General features: G+C 42.0%; 1 protein-coding gene and 1 long non-coding RNA gene across 2 annotated transcripts in view; one reads left to right on the forward strand and one right to left on the reverse strand.

The window, feature by feature from the left end:
- Positions 1-24,412, reverse strand: part of LOC120999664 (oocyte zinc finger protein XlCOF6-like) — a 2,208,135-nt gene that overhangs the window by 231,107 nt on the left and 1,952,616 nt on the right. The window lies entirely within an intron of this gene.
- Positions 19-16,447, forward strand: LOC120999757. The gene is made up of 5 exons (XR_005778619.1): positions 19-33; positions 117-240; positions 3,443-3,448; positions 6,254-6,258; positions 16,437-16,447. It is a non-coding gene; the product is annotated as an uncharacterized LOC120999757 (long non-coding RNA).

Below are 24,412 nucleotides of genomic sequence, written 5' to 3' on the forward strand. Positions count from 1 at the left end.
ACCACCAGTATCACTGAGCTACTGAGCGGAGAGGTGAGCGCTGCTGGGAATGCTGGGACATTATACAATAACGCCAAGGGAGGGGTCTGGTAATGACTGTGTCCTTGTGTTTCCAGGTTCCTATAAGGTGTCAGGATGTCACTGTCTATTTCTCCATGGAGGAGTGGGAGTATTTAGAAGAACACAAGGATCTGTACAAGGACGCCATGATGGAGAATCACCAGCCCCTCACATCACCGGGTAAGAGGAGACCTTCCATGACTGTAGAGGAGAGAACAGTTTGGAGAGTCAGATTCCTCCATCATCTGATCATCACATATAGACAATGTATTCAGTCACTGTGTGTATTTCCTATTAGGGCTGCAACAAGTACTTGACTAAATCGAGTAATTAAACACAAAAAAATCCTTGATGCAAATTTTTTGCATCGAGGATTTGTTTGTGTCACATGACCACGGAGCGGGAGTGAAGCGCTTGCTATTACTCCCGCTCCGTGGTATCCCGCTGCCCTTGAAATGCTCATCTTTCCAGCAGTTGCCCTCTGGACACTCCACAGCACGTTCATGGTCCCGCACTGCACTGACCTTCTGACATACGCAAGCCGTGACCTGGGGGGAGAGCTGCTGGCACAAGGGGGGGGGGAGAGTTGCTGGCACAAGGGGGTAGAGCTGATGGCACTGGGGGTAAGCTGATGGCACTGGGGGTGGGCTGATGGCACTGGGTTATAATGGAGCTGATGGCACCGGGGGGTGGGCTGATGCACTTGGGCTGATCGCACAGGGGGGAACGAAGGGTGTTGGGGTCTGATGAGTTTTTATAAAGGAAAGTCTATTAATTCATTTTTTCTTATTAGAGTACTCGATTAATCGCAAAAATAATCGATAGAATACTCGATTTCTAAAATAATTGGTTACTGCAGCCCTATTTCCTACAGATGGATCCAGTCAGAGACATCCACCAGAGAGATTTCCCAGTCCTCTGTATTCCCAGGACTGTCCAGAGGAGAAGCCAAATATCCCACTGGATCATCAGGTAGATGAAGCTGAGGTTTCTACAAATCCCCTATAGACTGATGTAATGAGTAACCTCCCCCAGCAGCAGTGGAGTATACTGTACGCTCCGTCTACTGACCTCCCCCAGCAGTGGAGTACACTGTCCGCTCTTCTTCTTCTTATTATTGGCCACACATGATTTCTGGATTCATATAAGATTGTATTAAGGTTTGGATATCCACTTGGCAATTGAGAGTCAAGGTAGATAAAGGAAAGTTTTGCTGTAGAGATGTAAATGATAAAATAACAGCACAATCATAGACTAAAAGCATCCAAGGAAGAATACCGACATGAGTTAAAAGTAATTTATGAAGTCTTTAAATCAGATTTTTTGTATGCAAATTAAAAAAAATGCCCTTTGCTCAGAAATCTGGCAACTTTTTAATATTCTCCCTGCTATTGCCACTTTTCAAAATAGAGGTGAGTCCACCAGGGTCGGACACATTACAATAATTTATGCCAGAAAACTGCAATCTACCCCAAATACTGGCATTTTAGTTTCTGGTGCATGGACGCCATAGATGTGACCAATGTTTAGGAGGCCTGACTTCAGTAAATGACCCCATTGACTTACTAGTTAGTTACATAATCTTGATGCTTTTGCAAAATATTAGTGCAGGCTATTCAAGATTTGGGTCACCATAAAGGACAAGAGCATAAAAGGATTGGGTCACGAAAAATATTCTAGATTTTTAGAACCAGCACGTGGATGCAATTAAACATTTAGTATCGTCAGTGAGTTCTTCAATACAAGCTATCTCTATAGCGCCACCTGCTGTTTGTTCTTTTCCCTATTTCTCTGTTCACCTCATTGAGGTGGTCACATGTGCTCAGTTTAGTTTTTCAGCTGCCACCAGACATATCTTCTGTTAGAAGGAGTGACCATTACAGGGAAAGAGCTACGGCAAAAAGGACATGACCCCTGAGAAAGGACATGTTCCCTGCGTTGCCAGCCTGAAACAAATCTAGCAGAGCAATTAGAGCAATGATTGGGGAGATCTCTGGATCCACGTGAGGTTCAGGGCTGGTTCTACCATGTACTATATAATGTCTTATTTTCTTTTTTTACATCAATCATGGCATAGCCCCTTTTAATAGGAAATAAGTTCACATTTCCAGCTGCGATAAAAGACTTTTTCTGTCAAAACTACGACAATAATCTAATCTAATAATCTAACTGGAGGTGATGAGCACAGCGTCTACTCCAGGATAGGATCAGGTCATTTGATGCCTTATATGATGTGTACAATACTGGGCTGAATGTTGATCCTATCTGATCACCACTTGAGGAGATCCTTCTCCTTTTAGAGCAGATTGGTTCTGGTCTTCGAGGGGTTTTTGACCTTCCCCTGGATATAAGATAAACTTGTGTTCTGTTTTCTTTATTTCTCATGTCTTTCATCTTACAGGACAGTTCTGGAGGAACGATGATCAGCTTAGAAAAACCCGTATCAATGTCGGTGAAAGGTAAGAGACTTTCAGAAATCTTGAATAATGGATATTTTTGATACAGACTGATCATAGGGCCAATTTTCCAGGATGAGAGTTTGTAGAAACGCTTGTTCACCATAATTGGTCGTGTAAAGATACCCGATGAATGGACAAATACTTGCTCCTCGGGTGATGATTTCTGTTGGTCTTCATCAAAACGTATCATTTCTTGACAGCAGGTTGTGCGGTATAAGCTGGGATCTGCTGCCCAGAAATCGTCATTCTCTGTAGAGACAAACTATCGAAGTAGAGATCGCTTGTCTCAATGCATCTGCATGTAAATGCTGCTTCATCTCTGCTAATTATCAGGTAATTATTGTGAATGCTTCTTTATTCCCAAGAATTGCCTGAAACATCAGTCCGTGTTAAAGGACCTGACGTCCAGAGAAATGTTCTCCTCATCGTCATTATTATTACTGCTACTAGATTTAGTAGGATCCAACCTGCAGCTGACCAAACAAGAAGAGAAATAGCTAATGAGCTGAGTGTGATGTTCATGATGCTTGGGAGAAAATAATTCAAGAGCACTTTGCATCCCTGTTGCCCCTAATGCTAATATATTAGGGTACTTTCACACTAGCGTTTTTCTTTTTCCGGATCACACGGGAGTGACGGATCCGGTGTTTCAATGCATTTGTCAAACGGATCCGGATCTGTCTGACAAATGCCATCAGTTTGCGTCCGGAACTGCCTGCCGGAATCCTCTGCCGCAAGTGTGAAAGTACATGTATTTTGTACTAACTAAAACCAAATGCTCATGGAAAATCGGTGTTAGAACTGACGACAAATGTCCAAAGTGCATGGAGGAAGGTGCCGATTTGCTTCATATGCTTTGGTCGTGTCCAGTGTTAAGTGGTTTCTGGGATGAGGTGTTGACCTTGATTAATCGTAACCTGGAGTTGAGGGTGCAGAAAGATCCAAAGATCTGTGTGCTGGGATATGTGAAGGAGATTGGTAGAGGTGAGTCTGTTAAGGTGGCAGTAGGGAGGTTGTTGTATGTGGCCAGGAAGTTGATTGCTCAGAGGTGGATCCAGGGGAGTCCGCCAACGATGGATGAATTTGTGAGAAAGGTACATGATATGTTGACTTTAGAAAGGGGAGTGTTTGTTAGAAGATGTTGTCCTCAGAAGTTTGAGAAGTTGTGGAATGAATGGTTGTCTCACACTCATGTCGTAATATAAGAAGGCTTTGAGAATTCATGCTCTGATCGGAAGGGGGGGTAGGTTGTTGGGGGAGGGGAGGGGGGGGTTGTTTGTAGGGTCTTAAGCAGTCAAGTAATTCTGCAATTGTTTTTCTTTTTCTGTATGTATACAGTATACATCGATTGATGGAGATGTACCAGTCATTTTGATATATGTTAATATTTCATAATAATGTTTGTGTATGGGAAGTGGGGGGGGAAAGAAAAATGTAGACACAAACTGTCTTGTAATATGTTGATTTTTTATTTGAATAATAAAAACGATTTGATTGAAAAAAAAAAAAAAAAAATACTCATACTTTCACATTTTCTAGATTTTTTTTTCCGTATTTGGTCTTGCCTGAGCTGCTGCTCCATTTTGTTAAGAGCAGTTCAGCAGCCACTTGGCAACCTGTTGATGGCAGATTGACATTCAGAGGAGACTGTTGTGGGCCTGCTCTGTGACCTGTTCATTAGGAAATATTATACTGTATGGTCTGAATAGAAAACCTGTTATTATCTTAACAAAGCGATTATATTCTGGGACCTTTGCAGACAAAGAACTCTTGAAAACCATGATATTTTCTTTGATCTTTTTGATCTTTCATTTTTTTAATACAAATACGTGAAATACTGAAATTGTACATAATCCTGTTTTCTTACATGTCCTATTTACTATATATTTCTCGTCCTGCTATTGTTGTTTCAATAAAGCTTGATTGGTTCTAGTTAGACATCAGAGAACTCACATAGGAGAGAAGCCATATTCATGTTGAGAACGTTGGAAAAGTTTTAGTCAGAAATCTTGTGAGCCATCTAAGAATCCACTTAGGGGATAAGCTGTTTTCATGTTCAGAATGTGGGAAATGTTTCACTCTGAAATTGTGTCTTGATAGACATCAGAGAAGTCACACAGGAGAGAAGCCATTTATGTGTCCTGAATGTGTGAATCACATCTTATGAGCCATCTAAGAATCCACTTAGGAGAGAAACCATATTCATGTTCAGAATGTGGAAAATATTTTATACGTCAATCAGGGCTTATTCAGCATCAGAGAACTCACACAGGGGAGAAGCCAGTTTAATGTTTAGATTGTAGGAAATGTGACAGATTTGGAGCTTCATTGTAGGACCTGCTGCCTAATGATGCCTTCTGATGTAGAACTTAACCCCTTGAGGATCAGTGTTGTATTAGTACGGTACAGACAGGAGTACTCAGAAGACTTGCACTAAACTATTGTGGCATTCTGATTGCATGGACACTGCCATTATGCCCACAATAGTAGTAATACACAGCCATTATCCTGCTTGAACAACAGAGATCACTGTTTAACCCTCTATCTGCTGTTATCAAAACTGATTGATGCATAGGGAGGGAGAACAGAGGCATCCCCATTTGACGTCATTCACACTTCATTATTGAAATACTGAAGCAAAGCCGTCATCTCACTGGTCAGGACTACAGAACATACTGCTTATTCTTGTACTCAATTTTCCATCAGTAGGAGAACAGGGTTTCATTAACTTAAAGGGGTTATCCGGTAATAAATATTGATGACCTTTCCACAGGATTGGTCATCAATATCAGATCAGCAGTGGGTTAGACAATCCATGAGCGCCTCTTCCTAGGCCATATGGCTTCATCATACATCAGTCACATGGCCTAGTTGGAGCTTGGCCCCATTGAAGTGAATTGGGCTGGGCTGTAGTACCAAGCACAGCCACTGTACTATGCACAGCGCTGTGCTTGGGAGAGATGCCAGGAGTCGGCTATGCTCACCTGTGAGAGTGGAAGCTCTCGATAACAGCTGATTGGCGGAGGTGCCAGGACTCGGATCCCTGCCTACCTGATGATAGGTCATCATTATATAGTCAAACTACAAAGAGTTAGATGATCCCCGTGCTGCCGTCCTCGGGAACCACAAGATTCAATTTTGGCACTGCTGGGTACACAAATAACTAGGTAGACTGCCTGTACCCCCTATATTATACGTATATAGAAAATTCAAAACCGTAAACCCGCACTGACTAATTGAGTATCGAACAATACTGTATTATTATAAGGCACACTAAAATACACTTGCCTTTCAAGCTGTAGGGTGCCTTTTTTTTCATCTGTAATCTCCTCCAAAGAGATATATACGAACTGATTCAAAAAGTTTCGGCTTCTTCTAACCTTAACATGCGGCTCCGGCCGGTAGCACGCACGTGCAGGGAGAAGCTACGCTGTAACCAAGAAGACGGGTATTCAGTATGACGTTACATGCTCTACGGGTGCCTCCTGAGTAAAAACTTCCTCCTACTCAGATTCCTTCATCAGGGATACGTGCAGTTGATGGTGTTTAGGATTTTGTAGACGTCCGTTTCCCTGTCAATCGGCTCAATTGAGGAGATAAATATCATTTTTTTATCCTTATCTCTGTATATAGGAATGTATCTGGTCCCTCCCTCTATAGAGCATGCCATTTCTTTCTAAAAAACAGCTATAGCAATCCAGAATAAACTAATTCCTAAGCGAAAAATGTAAAAGAAGGTGTTTTTCCTTATTTGCATATAACACCAACGTCCCGCCCGTGCACGTATTTACTGGAAAGCAAACAGCTCTATTTGCTGGTTAAGTTCCGAAGGTGCGAGGCTATCCAGGTTGTAGATCCACCTGCTTTCATTAAACCTATTTCCAGAAATGAAATCTCCCCCCCTCCCCCAAATCTGGTTTTATTTGTTTGATTGCCCCAAAACTAGATCCCTTAAAGGTCCCTCCATGTTTTTCACTATAATGGCATGAGAGGGGGAGGCCAATAAACTTTTTATTTATATTTCCTATCTGTTCACCAATTCTTACTTTCAATGGTTGCTTTGTCCTCCCCACATATACCTTTTCACAGGGGCATCTGATATAATAGATTAGGTGACCCTTAATTTAGTAGCTTTTTTGTTAATTTTTTATTTCAAAGATGGGATTTTTGTGTTCCAAAAGATGGCATGTTTTGCAAGGAAAAAAAACATTCTTTATTTTTTTTCTCAGATTTTTTTATTTTTTTATTTTATTATTTTGTTTTTTGTTTTTTTGTTATTCTTTTGATAGTGATTACTCATCATAATGTTCTTTTTCCTGTTTTTTATAGAAGGAGCTATTATATTCCCCAGATTCCTTGCCTTGGGGTATTGGGTTAATTTTTCACCTATCACCTTATCTTGTTTTAAAATATCCCAATGTCATTTTATGATTTTTTTTAAAAAGCCTATCCTTTTTACTAATTGATTATTGGGACTTTAAAATCAAGTACATCCTCTTGTTTATCTATATTGCATTTGTCCATCTTCCATAAAAAAGCGTATTTCTATCAATTCCTCCTCAATCTAATATATTGGCTCCTAAGAATATTAGTTAACCAGATTGGTAGGTGGCAACTATCCAATGAAATAAAACTATTACTGTCTGTTAGCTTGGAATATGTCTGAGTCAATAGTTCATTATTTTGAATCACTATGGTTAGGTCCAGAAAATGTAGTTCATTCTTGCTAAAAGTAGGTGTGAATTGCAAATAAAATTACTTGAAGTGAATCCTCTCCTCCTTTCCATATAAAAATAATATCATCAATGAACCTTTTTCAGAGGACCAGATTCGAGCGGAGTGCCCCCCGGGATAAATGGCGGACTCCTCCCATCTCCCCAGATAGAGGTTCGCAAAATTCTGCACGAATCTGGTCCCCATCGCGGTCCTCCACATTTGTAATTTAAAAAAAAAAAGATTTAAAATAAACATTATACAATCCCCGATTAAATTTAATGTGTTCAGATGGTATTTTTTTCTCCTTATTTAAAAAGTACTCAGTCGCCTCCCTTCCTTTTTTGTTCTCTATTATAGTGTAGAGGGATGTAACGTCCAAAGTGCCTAAAATATAGTCAGGTTTCCACTCAATTGTTTCCAAAATTTGCAAAATATGTTTAGTGTCAATTAAGTAAGCCGGGAGTTTCTGAACATATTCTTATAAGATAACATCCACATATTTAGATAAGTTTGATGCTAGACTCCCAATGCCTGATATTATGGGTCTACCTGGTGGATGAGTTTCTGATTTATGTATCTTCGGTAGGTAATAAAATATTGATATTCTCGGGTGTAGATTATTAATAAATTTGGCCTCTTCTGTAGTTATAATCCCCTTTTTTCTTCCCATCCCGTATTAATTTGTTTAGTCCTAGCTTAAATTGATATGTCGGATTTGATGGTAGTTTTTCATATGTTTTTACATCATTCAATATTCTCATGGATATTGTTTGTGATCTAGAATTACGATACCCCCTCCCTTGTCTGCAGGGCGGATTATCACATCGTTATTTATTTGTAGCATTTTTATACTATGTTGTTCTTCCTTACTTAAATTATGAGTATATGTCCTTCTCTTTGGATAGATTTTTCTCAAGTCCCACAATACTAGGGCTTCAAAGGCCCTAAAAGCGTCAGAGTATTCGTTTATTGGCTTAAAATTTGATTTCATTTTCAGATTAATATGTATAAAGCCCTCATTATTTATATTTGTATTTTCCTCCTTTGTACTTATATTTTTGTCTTTTTCTCTCCCAAAAGTGCTTCTTACTCTCTCTATCTTTTTGTTTTTATTCTTTGTTGCTATAATATTATTATTACCTTCTTTTTTCTCTTTATAGAAGTACCTTTTTAAAGCCAGGTTATGTTGGAATCGCTTGACTCCTATGAATCCAACAAATGGATTATCTATGGGAGGTAGCCTCTCTTAAGAAATATTTAGAGTGGGACATTATACCAAAAGGCTTAAAACCCTAGCAGGAGATGTCTGAGATATAAATACCCTAAAAGAGTGGGACGAACTTTTTCATAGTTTCTCTAGAACAACTGTCCAATTTATTATTGAAAAAATAAAAAATGGCTGAGTTAAAATAAAAAGAGAGATTGTGGAGTTGTTTGGAGCCCTAAGACCCTACAAAGGCCATCCAGATATTATTCAGTTATCAAGATCTATCAAGAATAGAATTAGAACGAAAGAGGATGAAATAATAGTTAAAAAGAAACAGAAATTCGAAAGAGATTCAATACCACAGTTAACAGTAGGTGAAGAACATAACACAAAAGAAAAGTCTGCATACAATACAGTAGATGAGATCTTATGTAGATAGAAGAGGTTAGTGGAGTTTTTTTCAACATATAATGAAAGTACAGAAATCCTCAGAACAGAAGAGTGTCTGAGGGATACAACTAACTCCATTCCTTTTACCCCATTAGTGCATATTAATAAGAATCATAGTGAAGAAATGGATAAAGACAAAAATGACAGTCCCTTAGAAATAAAAAACAAATATAGTCCATTAGAGAACATGTCCACGGACGAGGAGGAAGGTCAAACAACTACAAATTCTAAAAAGGATGAATATAGAAGCTACAGTGCTGCAGAAAGAAAAATCTGAAATAAAACCACGATACCAAAGAAAAATATGAATAGATCAGAATCAGATAATGGAAATAAAAATAAAATAAAATAAAAACTATTAAGAAAGATTAAGATTAAGACCATCAAGAAAAGAACAAAAAGAGGGACAAGAGAAAAGAAAATCTCCAAAAAGCAAATTAAAATAACGGGACAAAAAATATATAATCTAAGCGAGTATGTACTAACGCACACCAATATTAAATTGTTACAAAAAGGATTACAATTTGCACCTTTTCATCCATTTGATGCATTCATAGGAGTCAAGAGATTCCTACGTAACCTGGCTTTAAAAAAGTACGCTTGAAAGGCAAGTGTATTTTAGTGTGCCTTATAATAATACAGTATTGTTCGATACTCAATTAGTCAGTGCGGGTTCACGGTTTTGAATCATCATTATATATTACTGGATAACCCCTGTAAATAAACTGGCCCCTTCCACATGATAAATAAAAGGAACTCTCTGGACCATATGCGACCTAATAAATCTGGACTAAAGGAAATGCAGGCAGTGGAGATGCTGTATGTGGTCCTGAGGGGAACATACTCTATAAACCCTCTCAATGTGTCTATTGCTGATAAAGGTGGTGTCATTGTGGCCATAATCAGCTGGAGTCACAACCACTTGTACTGGAAGTGATTTATCAGCGGATACTGGAAATGTAGATATGATCCACAGAGCTGAAGATGAAGAAAATCCTGCTATTGGAAAAAAAAATTATCTGATAATTTTTATTAATATTTGTCATAATATAAGACAACACCCCCCCCCCAAAAATAAATAAATAAAGAAGCATACTAAAGCTAATTCAAGAACACTTCTTCCATGTAATGAAAGGTGAGAAAATGCTGTATAGAAAGTGTAAAAAGCTTTCACCACCAGGCATAATATAAAGAAATTGCGCTCTCCTCACAGCCATCCCAGTGGGAGCCAAAATGTAATTAGCCATTGCGGAGTACAGATAATTTGGCAAGTTGTTCACCAGCCAGTTCTGAATATTAAATCCAGGCAGGCCATTGACAGAACTTTTTAATTGATCCTCTTTTGAGGTATATCCTGTTCTCTAAGCGTATCAGGCGGTTAATCTTACGTTTTAGCTCCAGGAGAGAAGGTGCAGTAGGTACTAGCCAGGGTGAGGCAGTTTTCTAGTTTGATATAGGATTTTAACAAGAATATTTATTTTTTAATAGACGGTCCAAGAGAGATGTCTCAGTCTGATAAAACTGATAAGAAAACCTTTACTGTTGTAGTAGGGATCATTTATCACCTCCGATCTGTCATATCTTTGAAGTTTTTTGAACATGTAATTTCATGTCCTGAGTTACAAGCCACTACAATGGAACGGACAAATTCTAGGATCCAGTGTGCCTATTAATGTGTTTTATTTTGTGGATTGTTCACGTAATTCTTTATTAAGGTTCTAATTTTCAAATTCTGACTCTTCAAATTGCATAAATGGATTGTGAAATTCCTCATACCCAATTCAAAGAACAGAAATGTATGAAAGAAAGTATTTTGGTGTCCATGATGAAGGGTCCTTCTTTTTTTGGTTGGAGAGGCTCACGCTGTTCAATTGAGTTTTCCTCTGCAATGATTATCCCATTTTCTTCCTATGGGATAATAATCTTGTAATCTATTCAGAGGAATTTTTCCATATTGTTCATTATAGTTCTAGATTTTAATTCTGTATCTTAAAATTAGGTCACTGTAAGCAATATTTATACTCTCAATAACGTCACTAATAAATCTGACTTACAAGGTATGAGGACGCTAAAAATAAAAACAAAAAACTTTATTCTGATAATTCATAAAAAAAGTTGGGTAGAACACACATCTATAAATACTATTAGCATGTAGAAAGTGCACAAGGACAGTTAAAGGTTAGACCCAGATCGCCTATCTGGGCAACTATAGCAATTTGCCACCCAATGCTGTCCTTTTGATACTTAATATGAGGGTCTAGGTAGGAGATTACTGTCTTTTCTTAGCTGCCACTCCTCAAATCTTTAGTGTAGCGTAGTTTAATCTCCACTGGCCCAGCCATTCAGATGCCTCCACTCCGGAGGTAGGAGCGCCTAGAACTTGGCCACTCCCCAGAGAGGCAGCAGCCGTCACTCTCCTTGGTCGCCGTGATAAGATAACTATTAACGGCGAATATTAAATAACAGGTAGTATTTCAGCATGGTTCCTAAATGGCAAAAGCTGGAGATCTTAGCATACAAATGGATACTTGTATATCCAATCATAGCGCCACATTATTAATCACACATGGTTCCATTCGTAACCCTTTTTGGGACCAGGCTTCAAAAATATAATAAGCTAAACCACTCAAGGAATTATAAATGATATTCCATCCTTTGACGAATCTGAAGGGGAGTGACATACAATTACATCACACAGTGATTACCACTATGATCATATATTGTCACACCCCTTCATATCTCCTAGGATCTTCTGGTGTTACAAAGTTTTTTGCACATAAAACAGACACGGAATCAATATTGTGGAGTCGATTTCACACACACACTCTTTCAACTTTATTGAAAGGTCATGGACCAAATAGCCATCACTGCTGGATTTTATGGATATATACTATATCATGCTACAGGAAACAGCTATATGAGATGTGATCATTAAGACCATCTGGTCGAACTGTTCTGAGACTGAAAGTCCATTGTGCCTCTTTCTGTAATTAGCGTATATAAGTGTCACCACCCCTTGGTGCTGGTTTATCACCTCAATACCCTAAAAAGCTCATTCTTGCCATACCGACATTCCGCCAGGTTCTCCCCTCTCCTTTTGAACTCTCTCAGGGTTTTCCCCACATACTGAATCCCACATGAGCAAGTGGCAAGATATACCAGCCCCACCGTCCTACAATTAATAAAAAAGTTCTGATGTCATACGAATAGCCCGTATTCGTGCTTATGAAGGTACTCCCCTTTCTGATCGAACTACAAGCGATACATTTACCGCACTTAAATGTGCCCTTCAAGGGGTTTAGCAGCCAGTGAGAGGTTTGGGGCGTTGACTGGTAAAAACTATGTACCAGGCGGTCCTTAATGTTACGACCCCATCGGTAGGTGATTGCGAGACCCTCACCCACCAGATGTCCCACATCCAGTTCCGCTCGTAAAATGCCCCAAAATTTCAATAAGATCTCTCTCACTGGTTCTTGTTCTTCATCATAATTGCCTATGGTATGGATTACTTATGACTAGGGTTGAGCGAACCCGAACTGTAAAGTTCGGGTTCGTACCGAACTTTACGGTGTTCGGCACCCGAACCCGAACATTTCAGTAAAAGTTCGGGTGCGGGTAATATTAATATACCATCGGATCGGAGTTTTCTCCAATCCGATGGTATGTTTTAACTTGAAGCGTCCCCATTACCATCGGATTTGAGTTAGATTGTGAAAACTCAGATCCGACAGTATATTCTTATTGTTAACCAATGATTTTAATTAGGAGGGGGAGAGAGGAGGCCGCACTGGACACCAATGATTTTATTAGGGGGTGGGTGAGGGTAGGGGGGCCGCACTAGCCACCAATAATTTTAATACTGGGGAGGGAGGGGGGTCTGGCCCCTGCTGCCTGGCAGCACCCGATCTCTTACAGGGGGCTGAAATCTGCACAATTAGCCCCTCAGGTGCGGCACCTGAGGGGTTAATTGTGCGGATCACAGCCCCCTGTAAGATATCGGGTGCTGCCAGGCAGCAGGGGGCAGTTATGTACACAGTTCTTAGTATATTCTAATTTGAAGCGTCCCCATCACCATGGGAATGCCTCTGTGTTAGAATATACTGTCGGATCTGAGTTTTCACGATAGTGAAAACTCAGATCTGAATAAGCTAATACTATTATTTTCCGTTATAACCATGTTATAATGGAAAATAATAAAGTGAAGTTCGGGTCCCCATTGACGGTCCCGAACCCAAACTTTTTTTAAAAGTTCGGCCGAACTCCCCGAACATCTAGGTGTACGCTCAACTCTACTTCTGACATCTCACTTTTTTTGACGTGGGTTAAGCAGTGATGTTCTATCACAGCTGAGAGCATGCTGGTATGCTTGGGGAGCACCTGGGTGACATACACAACGGTGCTGATACCCCGATTGCACGTCACATGGTGGAATGTCATGATGACGATATGGCAAGAATGAGCTTTCAGGGTATTGAGATGATCAAACCAGCACCAAGGGGCGGTGACACTGATATACGCTAATTACAGAAAGAGACACAATGGACCTTCCGTCTCAGAACAGTTCGACCAGATGGTCTTAATGATCACATCTCATATAGCTGTTTCCTGTAGCATTATATACACTGCTCAAAAAAATAAAGGGAACACAAAAATAGCACATCCTAGATCTTAATTAATTAACACATCCTAGATCTTAATTAATTAATTAAATATTCTTCTGAAATACTTTGTTCTTTACATAGTTGAATGTGCTGACAACAAAATCACACAAAAATAAAAAAATGGAAATCAAATTTTTCAACCCATGGAGGTCTGGATTTGGAGTCACACTCAAAATTAAAGTGGAAAAACACACTACACGCTGATCCAACTTTGATGTAATGTCCTTAAAACAAGTCAAAATGAGGCTCAGTAGTGTGTGTGGCCTCCACGTGCCTGTATGACCTCCCTACAACGTCTGTGCATGCTCCTGATAAGGTGGCGGACGGTCTCCTGAGGGATCTCCTCCCAGACCTGGACTAAAGCATCTGCCAACTCCTGGACAGTCTGGTGGATAGAGCGAGACATGATGTCCCAGATGTGCTCAATTGGATTCAGGTCTGGGGAACGGGCGGGCCAGTCCATAGCATCAATGCCTTCGTCTTGCAGGAACTGCTGACACACTCCAGCCACATGAGGTCTAGCATTGTCTTGCATTAGGAGGAACCCAGGGCCAACCGCACCAGCATATGGTCTCACAAGGGGTCTGAGGATCTCATCTCGGTACCTAATGGCAGTCAGGCTACCTCTGGAGAGCACATGGAGGGCTGTGCGGCCCTCCAAAGAAATGCCACCCCACACCATTACTGACCCAATGCCAAACCGGTCATGCTGGACGATGTTGTAGGCAGCAGAACGTTCTCCACGGCGTCTCCAGACTCTGTCACGTCTGTCACATGTGCTCAGTGTGAACCTGCTTTCATCTGTGAAGAGCACAGGGCGCCAGTGGTGAATTTGCCAATCTTGGTGTTCTCTGGCAAATGCCAAACGTCCTGCACGGTGTTGGGCTGTAAGCACAACCCCCACCAGTGGACGTCGGGCCCTCATATCACCCTCATGGAGTCTGTTTCTGACCGTTTGAGCAGACACATGCACATTTGTGGCCTTTGTGGTCATTTTGTGCTCCTCCTGTTCCTCCTTGCACAAAGGCGGAGGTAGCGGTCCTGCTGCTGGGTTGTTGCCCTCCTACGGCCTCCTCCACGTCTCCTGATGTACTGGCCTGTCTCCCTGTAGCGCCTCCATGCTCTGGACACTATGCTGACAGACACAGCAAACCTTCTTGCCACAGCTCGCATTGATGTGCCATCCTGGATAAGCTGCACTACCTGAGCCACTTGTGTGGGTTGTAGACTCTGTCTCATGCTACCACTAGAGTGAAAGCACCGGCAGCATTCAAAAGTGACCAAAACATCAGCTAGGAAGCATAGGAACTGAGAAGTGTTCTGTGGTCACCACCTGCAGAACCACTCCTTTATTGGGGGTGTCTTGCTAATTGCCTATAATTTCCACCTGTTGTCTATCCCATTTGCACAACAGCACGTGAAATTGATTGTCACTCAGTGTTGCTTCCTAAGTGGACAGTTTGATTTCACAGAAGTGTGATTGACTTGGAGTTACATTGTGTTGTTTAAGTGTTCCCTTTATTTTTTTGAGCAGTGTAGTATATATCCAGTGTGTGTGAAATCGACTCCAATATCGATTCCTTGTCTGTGTTTTGTGCAAAAAACTTTGTAACACCAGAAGATCCTAGGAGATATTATCTAATATCCGCCGTTTACATCCCTGTGGGGTATGGAGATAGTTAGCTCATCACGGCCGACCAAGGAGAGTGACAGCTCCTGCCTCTTTGGGGAGAGGCCAAGTTCTAGGCGCTCCTACCTCCGGAGTGGAGGCATCTGAATGGCCAGACCGTCACGATGGGCGGAGCTACATTATTTAAATTGCGGAGTTTCGACGGCCGCAATAGTGCCGGAAGCGCCGCCACATGTCGAGGTAGCAGGCACGCTTTTATGTCTGTTTGCATACAATATTAGATTCTAGCTGTATGAATGTGAGTGGGCTCCTGATGAGGTTTAATTATAAACCAGAAACGCATTGAGCCAGAGCCGGGTGTCAGCTAGTTACAGCAAACTTAATCAGCATGCGATAGGCAGTTACTTTGTTTCACTTTAGTTAATAGTGAGGGATACAAAGGGTAACATTATAGTACCCAGTGTTCACAGGCAGTGGAGATTAACTACGATACACTAAAGATTTGAGGAGTGGCAGCTAAGAAAGGATAGTAATCCCCTACCTAGACCCTCATATTAAGTATGATAAGGACAGCATTGGGTGGCAAATTGCTATAGTTGCCCAGCTAGGCGATCTGGGTTTAACCTCATACTGTCCTTGTGCACTTTCTACATGCTAATAGTATTTATAGAAGTGTGTTCTACCCAACTTTTTAATGAATTAGCAGAATAAAGTTTTTTTGTTTTTATTTTTAGCGTCCTCATACCTTGTTAGTCTGTCTCTTAAAATTACCTAATTGGTTTGTGAAATTCCTTATATTCAATGCACTTAACAGATTATATGAAAGAAAGTATAAGGGCTTCCATGAAGGTTCCTTTCTTTTAGTTGAAGAAACGTACATTGTGGAATTGAGTTTTCCTCTTCAGTGATTGTCCTGCTCTGTTCTTATCAGATAATGATTTTATAACCGAGATCATTCCATATTGTTTATTATATTTCTAGTTTTTAGATATAATGTATATCTTGAGGTCAGGTTTCTTAAAGAATATATAAAAATTAATGTCCTTATAACTGTGGTAAAATGATAGTAATTGTGGCGAGAGGCCAATTATAACAGATAACTGACTAGCCAGATATATCTATAGGAGGAAAGGGTCCATACAGGTCCTAAGGACTTGCAGTTTGTCTTAATAGGATATTTGTGCAACAAAAGGAGAATCCCAAAATCAAAGCAACCCTCCTCTTCAAGAAAAAATTCACATTGACTGGGATAGAACAGAACACTTAAATGGTGCCTTGCTTTGCATCTTTTTAGTTGCAGATTTGCTTATTTACAGAAACATCTTCTGCCATTGAAGATGGCCGCACTACTTCTCATACTGTCTGTTGCACACACTGCATTAGTAGCCCAGGACACTTCCAGCCATGCTCTTGGTTTGGTCAACACTGTTCATGTGAGCACTACTGGCCAATCCAAGGGCAACAGGAAGTGTATTGGGCTACCAAATGTGTGGTATGCATCATGTAGTCGGAGTAGCAGTGAGGGGATTGGTGGATCTGCAGCTAAAGAGTTGAAAAGGAGGGCACCATGAAAGTGTTCTGTTCATTTCCCAGTTAATGTGAATTTGTTTCTTGAACCAGAGAGTCACTTTAATAAGGAAATGTGTTTTGCAATTTAGCATGTAGGTCTAGGTAATGTCCAGAAAAGACATAGGCCCCATGAAATTGCAGTAGGTGGTCACACAAGCTTTAGCTCATCCTAGCAGTGGACCCTCTCAGCCACAATCTAATTGGCACTGGTTAAATCGTGGTGTGAAACATTAAGTGAATACCTGGTATTCATTCATTAATAATTTTCCCCAAAGTGTGAAAAGTTTGTTAAGCATATGGGTGACATAGAGCATATGTTAGGGCCATACAGTGGGCGTATACTCAGGTGGTGTGTACATGTTCATGCCGAATTTGCTTCCATTCATGATATCTATCCTATACACTTTGGGGGAGCTTGTGTTGATTGGGATGTATTAAACTGTATGGTCTGGATAGAAACACCTTTTGCTATCTCTACAAGGGATTCAATTCTGGGAACTTTGCAGACTAAAACCTCCCTAAAACATTATACAAGTAAATGTGATTTACTTGCTAAATTGTACATTATCCTGTGTTATTACATTTCTGATTTACTTTGTTTCCTGATCCTGGCTTAATTTTTTTTTTATTAAACCTTAACTAATTAATAGAAAATAATTTGCTTTGGGAAAATAAGAAAATTTTGTTTATTTTTCTAGATGAAGACGGGTTGAGCAGCTACCATGGATACTTCAATTTATCTTCCTACCATGAAGTAGAAGATAACAATACCACGCAAACGAATTCAATAACTCCTAATGTATCCTCAGTCTTTCAAAGTGAAGATCTATCCACTGACACCACTGGTCCCAAGAAACCTTCATCTAATCAATCACTGATTGGCAGAAAAAGAGCTAAACAGAAACATGGAAAAATATTTCCTTGTAAGAAACAGTTAAAAAAGGATAGTAATCTGTCTTTGCATGAGAGAAATCACAGAAACAAAAGGTCATTTTCATGCTCTGAATGTGGGAAATCTTTTACCAGGAAATTCATTCTAGTTGAACATCAGAGAAGTCACACAGGAGAGAAGCCGCATTCATGTTCAGAATGCGGCAAATCTTTTACCAGAAAATTCACTCTAGTTGGACATCAGAGAAGTCACACAGGAGAGAAGCCGAATTCATGTTCAGAATGTGGGAAACGTTTTAGACTGAAATCACAACTTGTTTTACATCAGAGAACTCACACAGGAGAGAAGCCGCATTCATGTTCAGAATGTGGGAAATGTTTTAGACTGAAATCACTACTTGTTTTACATCAGAGAACTCACACAGGAGAGAAGCCGCATTCATGTTCAGAATGTGGGAAATGTTTTAGTCAGAAATCACATCTTGTGAGCCATCTAAAAATCCACTTAGACAAGAAGTCATTTATATGTTCAGAATGTGGAAAATGCTTTAATCGGAAATCAACTCTTCTTTATCATCAGAGAACTCATGAAAGAAATAAGCCATTTTCATGTTCAGAATGTGGGAAAGGTTTTAGTCAGAAATCGGACCTCTATAGACATCAGCAATCTCACACAGGGGAGAAGCCATTTATGTGTACTGAATGTGGTAAGTATTTTGGTTTGAAAACATTGCTTATACAACATCTTAGAAGTCACACTGGGGAGAGGCCATTTTCCTGTCCGCAGTGTGAAAAATGTTTTACTCAGAAAACAAAACTTGTGACCCATCTAAGAAATCACTTAGGGGTGAAGCCATTTTCATGCATAGAATGTGGGAAGTCTTATAGTGTGAAATCGTGTCTTGCTAGACATCAGAGAATTCACACAGGGGAGAAGCCATTTTCATGCATAGAATGTGGGAAATGTTTTATTCTGAAATCACATCTTGTTATACATCAGAGAACTCACACAGGGGAGAAGCCATTCATGTGTCCTGAATGTGGGAAATGTTTCAGTGTGAAATCGCAACTTGTTACACATCAAAGAGCTCACACAGGAGAGAAGCCATTTTCATGTCCTAAATGTGGGAAATCTTATATTCATAAATCAAGTCTGTCTAAACATGAGAGAACTCACTCAGAGGAGAAGCCATTTTAATGTTTAGATTGTAGGAAACGTGGAGCTTCCTTGTTGGACCTGCAGCCTTCTAATTTATAACTTAATGGGGTTTTACGAGACTTTAATACCGATGACCTATTCTCAGGATAGGTCATCAGTACCTGAACAATGGAGATCCAACAGCCGGAACAACCACTGATGAACTGTTGGAGAAGGCATCAGCGCTCACAGTAGCGCCACTGCCTTCTTTCAGCTTTTTCTAGGCCAGTGACACCACATTCATCGGTCACGTGGCCTAGGCACAGCTCATCCCTATAGAAATGAATAGGGCTGAGATTCAATTCCAAGCACAGCCGCTATACTATGTATGGCACTGTGCTTGGTGAGCTGAGAGAAGTCCGTGGTGCTCACTGGAGCTCCGGTGCCTAGCTGATCGGTAGGGGTCCCGGTTGTTGGACCCCCACGATCAGATACTGATGACCTATTCTGAGAATAGGTTATCCATATTAAAGTCTTTGAAAACCCCTTTTAACCCCTTGAGGATCAATGTCATGTACTGTACAGACAGATTTACTAAAAACCTGCACTAAACTTTTGTGACATTGTGATCATATTGGCACTACTGCTGTGCCCACAAGAGTAGGACCACAGGTGTAATACATGGCCATCATCCTGGCTGCACAGCATAGATCACTGTTTAACTCCCTGCCTGCTGTTATCAAAGCTGATGGGGGGGAGCAAAGGTCATCCCATTTGATGTCATTAAGACATGATGGAAATTCTGATACAATTTTGCCATCTTACTGGTAGAACATGTTTTATTTTTTAGTAATTTTCTTATCTGTATGATTACATAATAAAAAAGACACGATGGAGAATAGATAGGGACATACCCTATTGTAGAGCATATCATAGGGCCATACAGTAAGCATATACAGAAGTTGTGTGTGAATGTTATTGTTCAATAAATTTTCCAATTTACATTGTCTGTCTTGTCTGTAACCAATCTATAAAGTAAAATATACAGATCACTTCTCTAGCAATACCAATTACATATTTTTGAAGGTGTACTGTATGTGTGTCTGATGTCCTGAGTGACATTTTGATAATTTGCCAGGTGTCTACTTTCAGAAAATATCTGGCTATGTAGGCTGAGACTTTTTAAATTTGGAATTTAAGTTTTATTTGCCTGTGTCAAAACTGTAAAAAACTCTCTGGAGTACCAGAGGTCCAAAATGTCCAAACACCCCTGGAAGTAAAAGGGTTAAAAGAAACTCTATGAATAATATTGAACCCATTAGGTCTGGATTAAAGGAAATAATGCCAGTGGAGATGATGTACGTGGTCCAGAAGTGAACTGAATATACTCTATAAAGGTGATTTCTTCGAGGCCATAACAGGTGACCCGTCGCCCCAGCTGGAGTCACAACCACTTGTATTGGAAGGGATTTATCAGTGGCTCCTGGTCCAAGAGTGTTGTTTTAGTCTGAGAAAACCTCTACTAAAGGGGGATATTGCTGGTGTAGTAAGGATAATTTTTCACCTCTGATGTCATTAAACATCCTTGAAGTTTTCAACCTTTGTGGCTTGTCAAGATGCATTTTGGCAAATTCCAGTCTCACTTTTTTATGATTTGCTTTCAACAGTGGTTTACTTCTCAGTCGTCTGACACTGATGTACCTTGATCTTGGAGTTCAGTGCTAATGTCTTTGGAAGTTGTTCTGGGCTCTTTGGTTACTACTTGTATTATCCATCTCTTTAATTTTTTCCATCAATTTTCTTCTTGCAGTCAGGGAGGTTGGCTATAGTCCCGTAGACCTTAAACTTCTGAATAATATGTGCAACTGTAGTAACAGGAACATCAAGCTTCTCTGCCTTTTGATCAAGTGTCTGCTCTTTCAGTCTGCCTTGACTTGCTAGCTCAGGTCCTTTGGGTACCCCCTACACTCTGCCTTTGAGCATCGTTGATTAAATTCAGCTTCAGCTCACTGATGCTATTGGGTGTAGGGCTATTCCCCTAGGAACAAGAGTGTTCTGGTCTCTGACCTCCTCTTGGCCTGTGGCTTAATTGTCTTGGTGTATGACGTTAGACAGTGCTTACTTGGATCTTGACAGCCGAAGACAACGACGACTGGAAGATTTTCTCCGACTGCGATCCAGGTGAAGATCTTCAAGAAGACTCGACGAGGAACCCCGACAACGAAGGACCGGCGAGGAAAAGAAGCTCGGCGAAGACTTTCCCCGGAAGGGCTCCTCCCTGCAAAAAGGAGAAGATTTGCATAGCTCGGCCCACCTGGGACGCTTTGTGAAGATTCTCCAGGAAGAAGGTAAAAATGAAGAAGCCATGACCTCAACCTCCAAGCTGACCAAGACCGACAGGAAGAATGCCAGACAACCAAGAAAAGCCACAGAAGAAACCCACCAGTACCCTTCAGCCTCCACTTCATCGGCTACTGATCCGGCGGCACCCGTTTCCTCAAAGCAACAGGAAGGCAAAAAGCCCAGCCCCGGCTCCCCACCCCTGGAGCCATGGATGAGGCAGACCGTCATCCTGAAGCTGAAGGAAGTGGACGGCTGAGTGCCGGACATGAGCCAGGACGTGTTTGGCAAGAAAATGGTCCTAGAACAGGGATTCACAAAGCCAGAAGTGGTGAGCATCCACTCCTTCCTCACTGGGATGTTCTACATCACTTTTGCCTCCGTGGCTATCTGCAAACGGTACTGGTAGATGGTGAAGGCTGCGAGACTGGACGGGGGACTGGACAGGCGCTTTGTGGGCAGCTGCCCCGTACAGAGGGAAGAAAGGAGAGTGATCGTCTCTATGCTGAATCCACACATCCCAGGCCAGGACATCGTCACGTTCCTGAAGCGATTCTGCACCGTGGTGAGGGATCCCACCCACATCTTGGACGGAAACAGCTTTTGGACCGGCAAGTTGTCCGTCATCGTCCGCCTCAACAAAGACCCTTCAGACCCGGATGGCGTACAGCACCTGCCACAGTCATTCTCCTTGGGCAACTCTTTGGCCCTCATCTACTACCCTGATATGCTGTAGGTCTGCAGGAAATGCAGCAAGAAGGGCCACCAGATGAAGGACTGCAAGGAGGACACCTGCAGGGTTTGTCATGTGGCACGGCACAACTTCAAGGACTGCCCCAAAATAACGGTATGCAATCTGTGCGGTCTGGCCTCCCACGTTTACAAGGACTGTCAGAAGAGGGAACGCACCTGGGCAGCCGTCGCACCCAGAGCTCCGGCCAGCGGGAACCCCACCCCAGCCTCAACTCCGGCGGTGACCAAACCAAGGCGAAACCACCTAGGAAGCAGGGTAAGCAGACATCTGCCCCTGGCCACGCTCCCATGTCCTCCCTTTCCTGCCCAATCCCCTCCCTCCTCGTCACCACCACCACTGAGGCAGTCCAAATCCATCTGCCCATTGTAACCTCAGTGGCACCAACCCGCCCCATTGTCACCGCTGCAGCAGCACTTACCGCTCCTCCAGTTGCTGCAGTCTCCTATGAGGAGGAATATCCCGCCCTCTCGTTTCCAGGTGTCAAACAAAGAAAGGGGAAGAGAAAGGAGAGGAACAGCTCCGTCGCTGACCACTCCAAGAAAAAGATGGTCGAGGTGGTGGAAGTTCCCCTGCCCGATAAAGAAGAAGAAATGGAGCAGCAGGTGGAGGAACAGGCGGCCGCCAACAGGGCCCCCGAGCAGCAAGGCCCCCAGACCACCGAAACCCTCGACGAGACTGACGCGGAGGAAATTGTGGCCAGCGGGGAAACCGCCGACCCGCAAGCCATCCAGACAGCCATAGTCAAACTCAAAGCCCGGGTCCAGCTGTTGTTGAGGCCACTCACAGACAGTGGACAAGAGAAAGAGAAGCCGCCGGATGACCGGGGTGGTAACTAAGCTGTATCGCTTTCCGCTAACTTATTTATTTTCCTTACATGATGGCAAATTTTAACCTATTTTCCATTAATGTTAGGAGCATTAGGGATGGGTCTAGATGTCAGACGGTGCTAACTTTTCTTGCTTTCCAGGTTGCCGACGTGTACATGTTGCAGGAGTGTGCTTTGTCCCCCTCTAGGTCTCATAACAATCTGGCTAGGCAGTGGTCCCATGGCAGTGGTCTCTCATTAGAGACATGGTACAATACATCAGAGACCGTTGTGCACACGCGGCCCTGGTCAATCTTGACCAGAAGGCCTTTGACCGAGTCTCATGAATTCATGGGCAAGGCTTTGCGTAAGCTGGGTCTAGGCAAGAGGTTCTGTACGTTTGTTAACCTGATGTACCTTGACATTTGCAGAACGGTGCTGGTGAATGGCTGGAAGACTGACCTCTTTCCTGTCCTCTCTGGTGTCAGACAAGGCTACCCTCTTTCCCCTCTCCTTTTTGTTTGTTTTATAGAACTCTTCTCTGAGTTTATCCAGCAGAATGGAGAGAACAAAGGGATCACCGCAACAGGAACCGGACACTACGAGGTCAAGTGCTCGCTGTACATGGACGATGTTACCGTCTTCTGCTCTGATCGGCGTTCATTGACTGCACTCGTCCAGACCTGCGAGGAGTTCGGACAAGCTTCAGGGGCCAAAGTCAATTACGGGAAGTCGGAAGTCATGCTCGTCGGGGACTGGCAACTGGCTTCTTCTGCCCCCTTCCCATTTAACATAAAATCGGACTTAATCAAAATCCTGGGAGTCTGGTTCGGGAAGGCGCAGCCCTCAAGTCTTGGGAAAAACGTTTGGCCAAAGTCAACCAAAGAATTGGACTGTGGAGCTTCAGACAACTCAGTAGTGGCAACTATTGAGGGCAAAGCACTCGTCCTGCGTAACGAAGTTCTGCCTGTGCTAGAGTACACCGCACGGGCATGGCCCCCTCTTGCCACCGTTTCCAGGGCCATCACCAGGACAGTGTTTTGCTTTGTTTGGGGATCCAAGATGGACAGAGTGAAGCGAGCCACCATGTACAAAGAGCCCTGCAAGGGCGGAAAGGACATCCCGGACCTGCCCACTTTACTGCGGATCGCCTTTTTTTAGGCTAGCGTTCGTCGGACTCTGAGAACAGCTAATGGCTCTGCTAAAATTGTGGGCCTGTTTTAGGTGTAGAACGTGGTCTAAATGTAAGACAGCTTGGAAGCTTGTATGTTTAAAAATGTTATAATCCAGAGAGTAGCATAGTAGGTCAACTTGTGTTTTACACTTGAGAGCTTTTTTTCTGAATTTGCATATTGTCTTCTGTGTGCTTGTGGAAAGGGAAGGATATTTTATTGTGTCTCTCTGTTTTAAAGTTCCAGAAAACAGATTTGCAAACCATTGTATACTTTGTATGACTGTGTACATTAGGCCAAAAAATGACAGGAATACGGAAGGGTTCCAATGGAAAGACTCAGTTCCAGGCCTTGTCCACCCAGAGTCAAAATATGGGAAGTAGCAGCACCAGCAATCTGGCCAGAAGTAGTAGTAGTAGGCCACAGTTTTTTTCTGGCTTCAGAAAGGCGCAACGTTATAATTGATGAGAAAGAGGATGAGATTGTGGATTGGATAGCCCTTTCCTCCTCTCTGTTACAGCATGATTAGATGGAGATGATTTCCATACCTTGGAGCCAGG

This window comes from Bufo bufo, chromosome 4, assembly GCF_905171765.1.
Source record: "Bufo bufo chromosome 4, aBufBuf1.1, whole genome shotgun sequence".
Taxonomy (NCBI): Eukaryota; Metazoa; Chordata; class Amphibia; order Anura; family Bufonidae; genus Bufo; species Bufo bufo.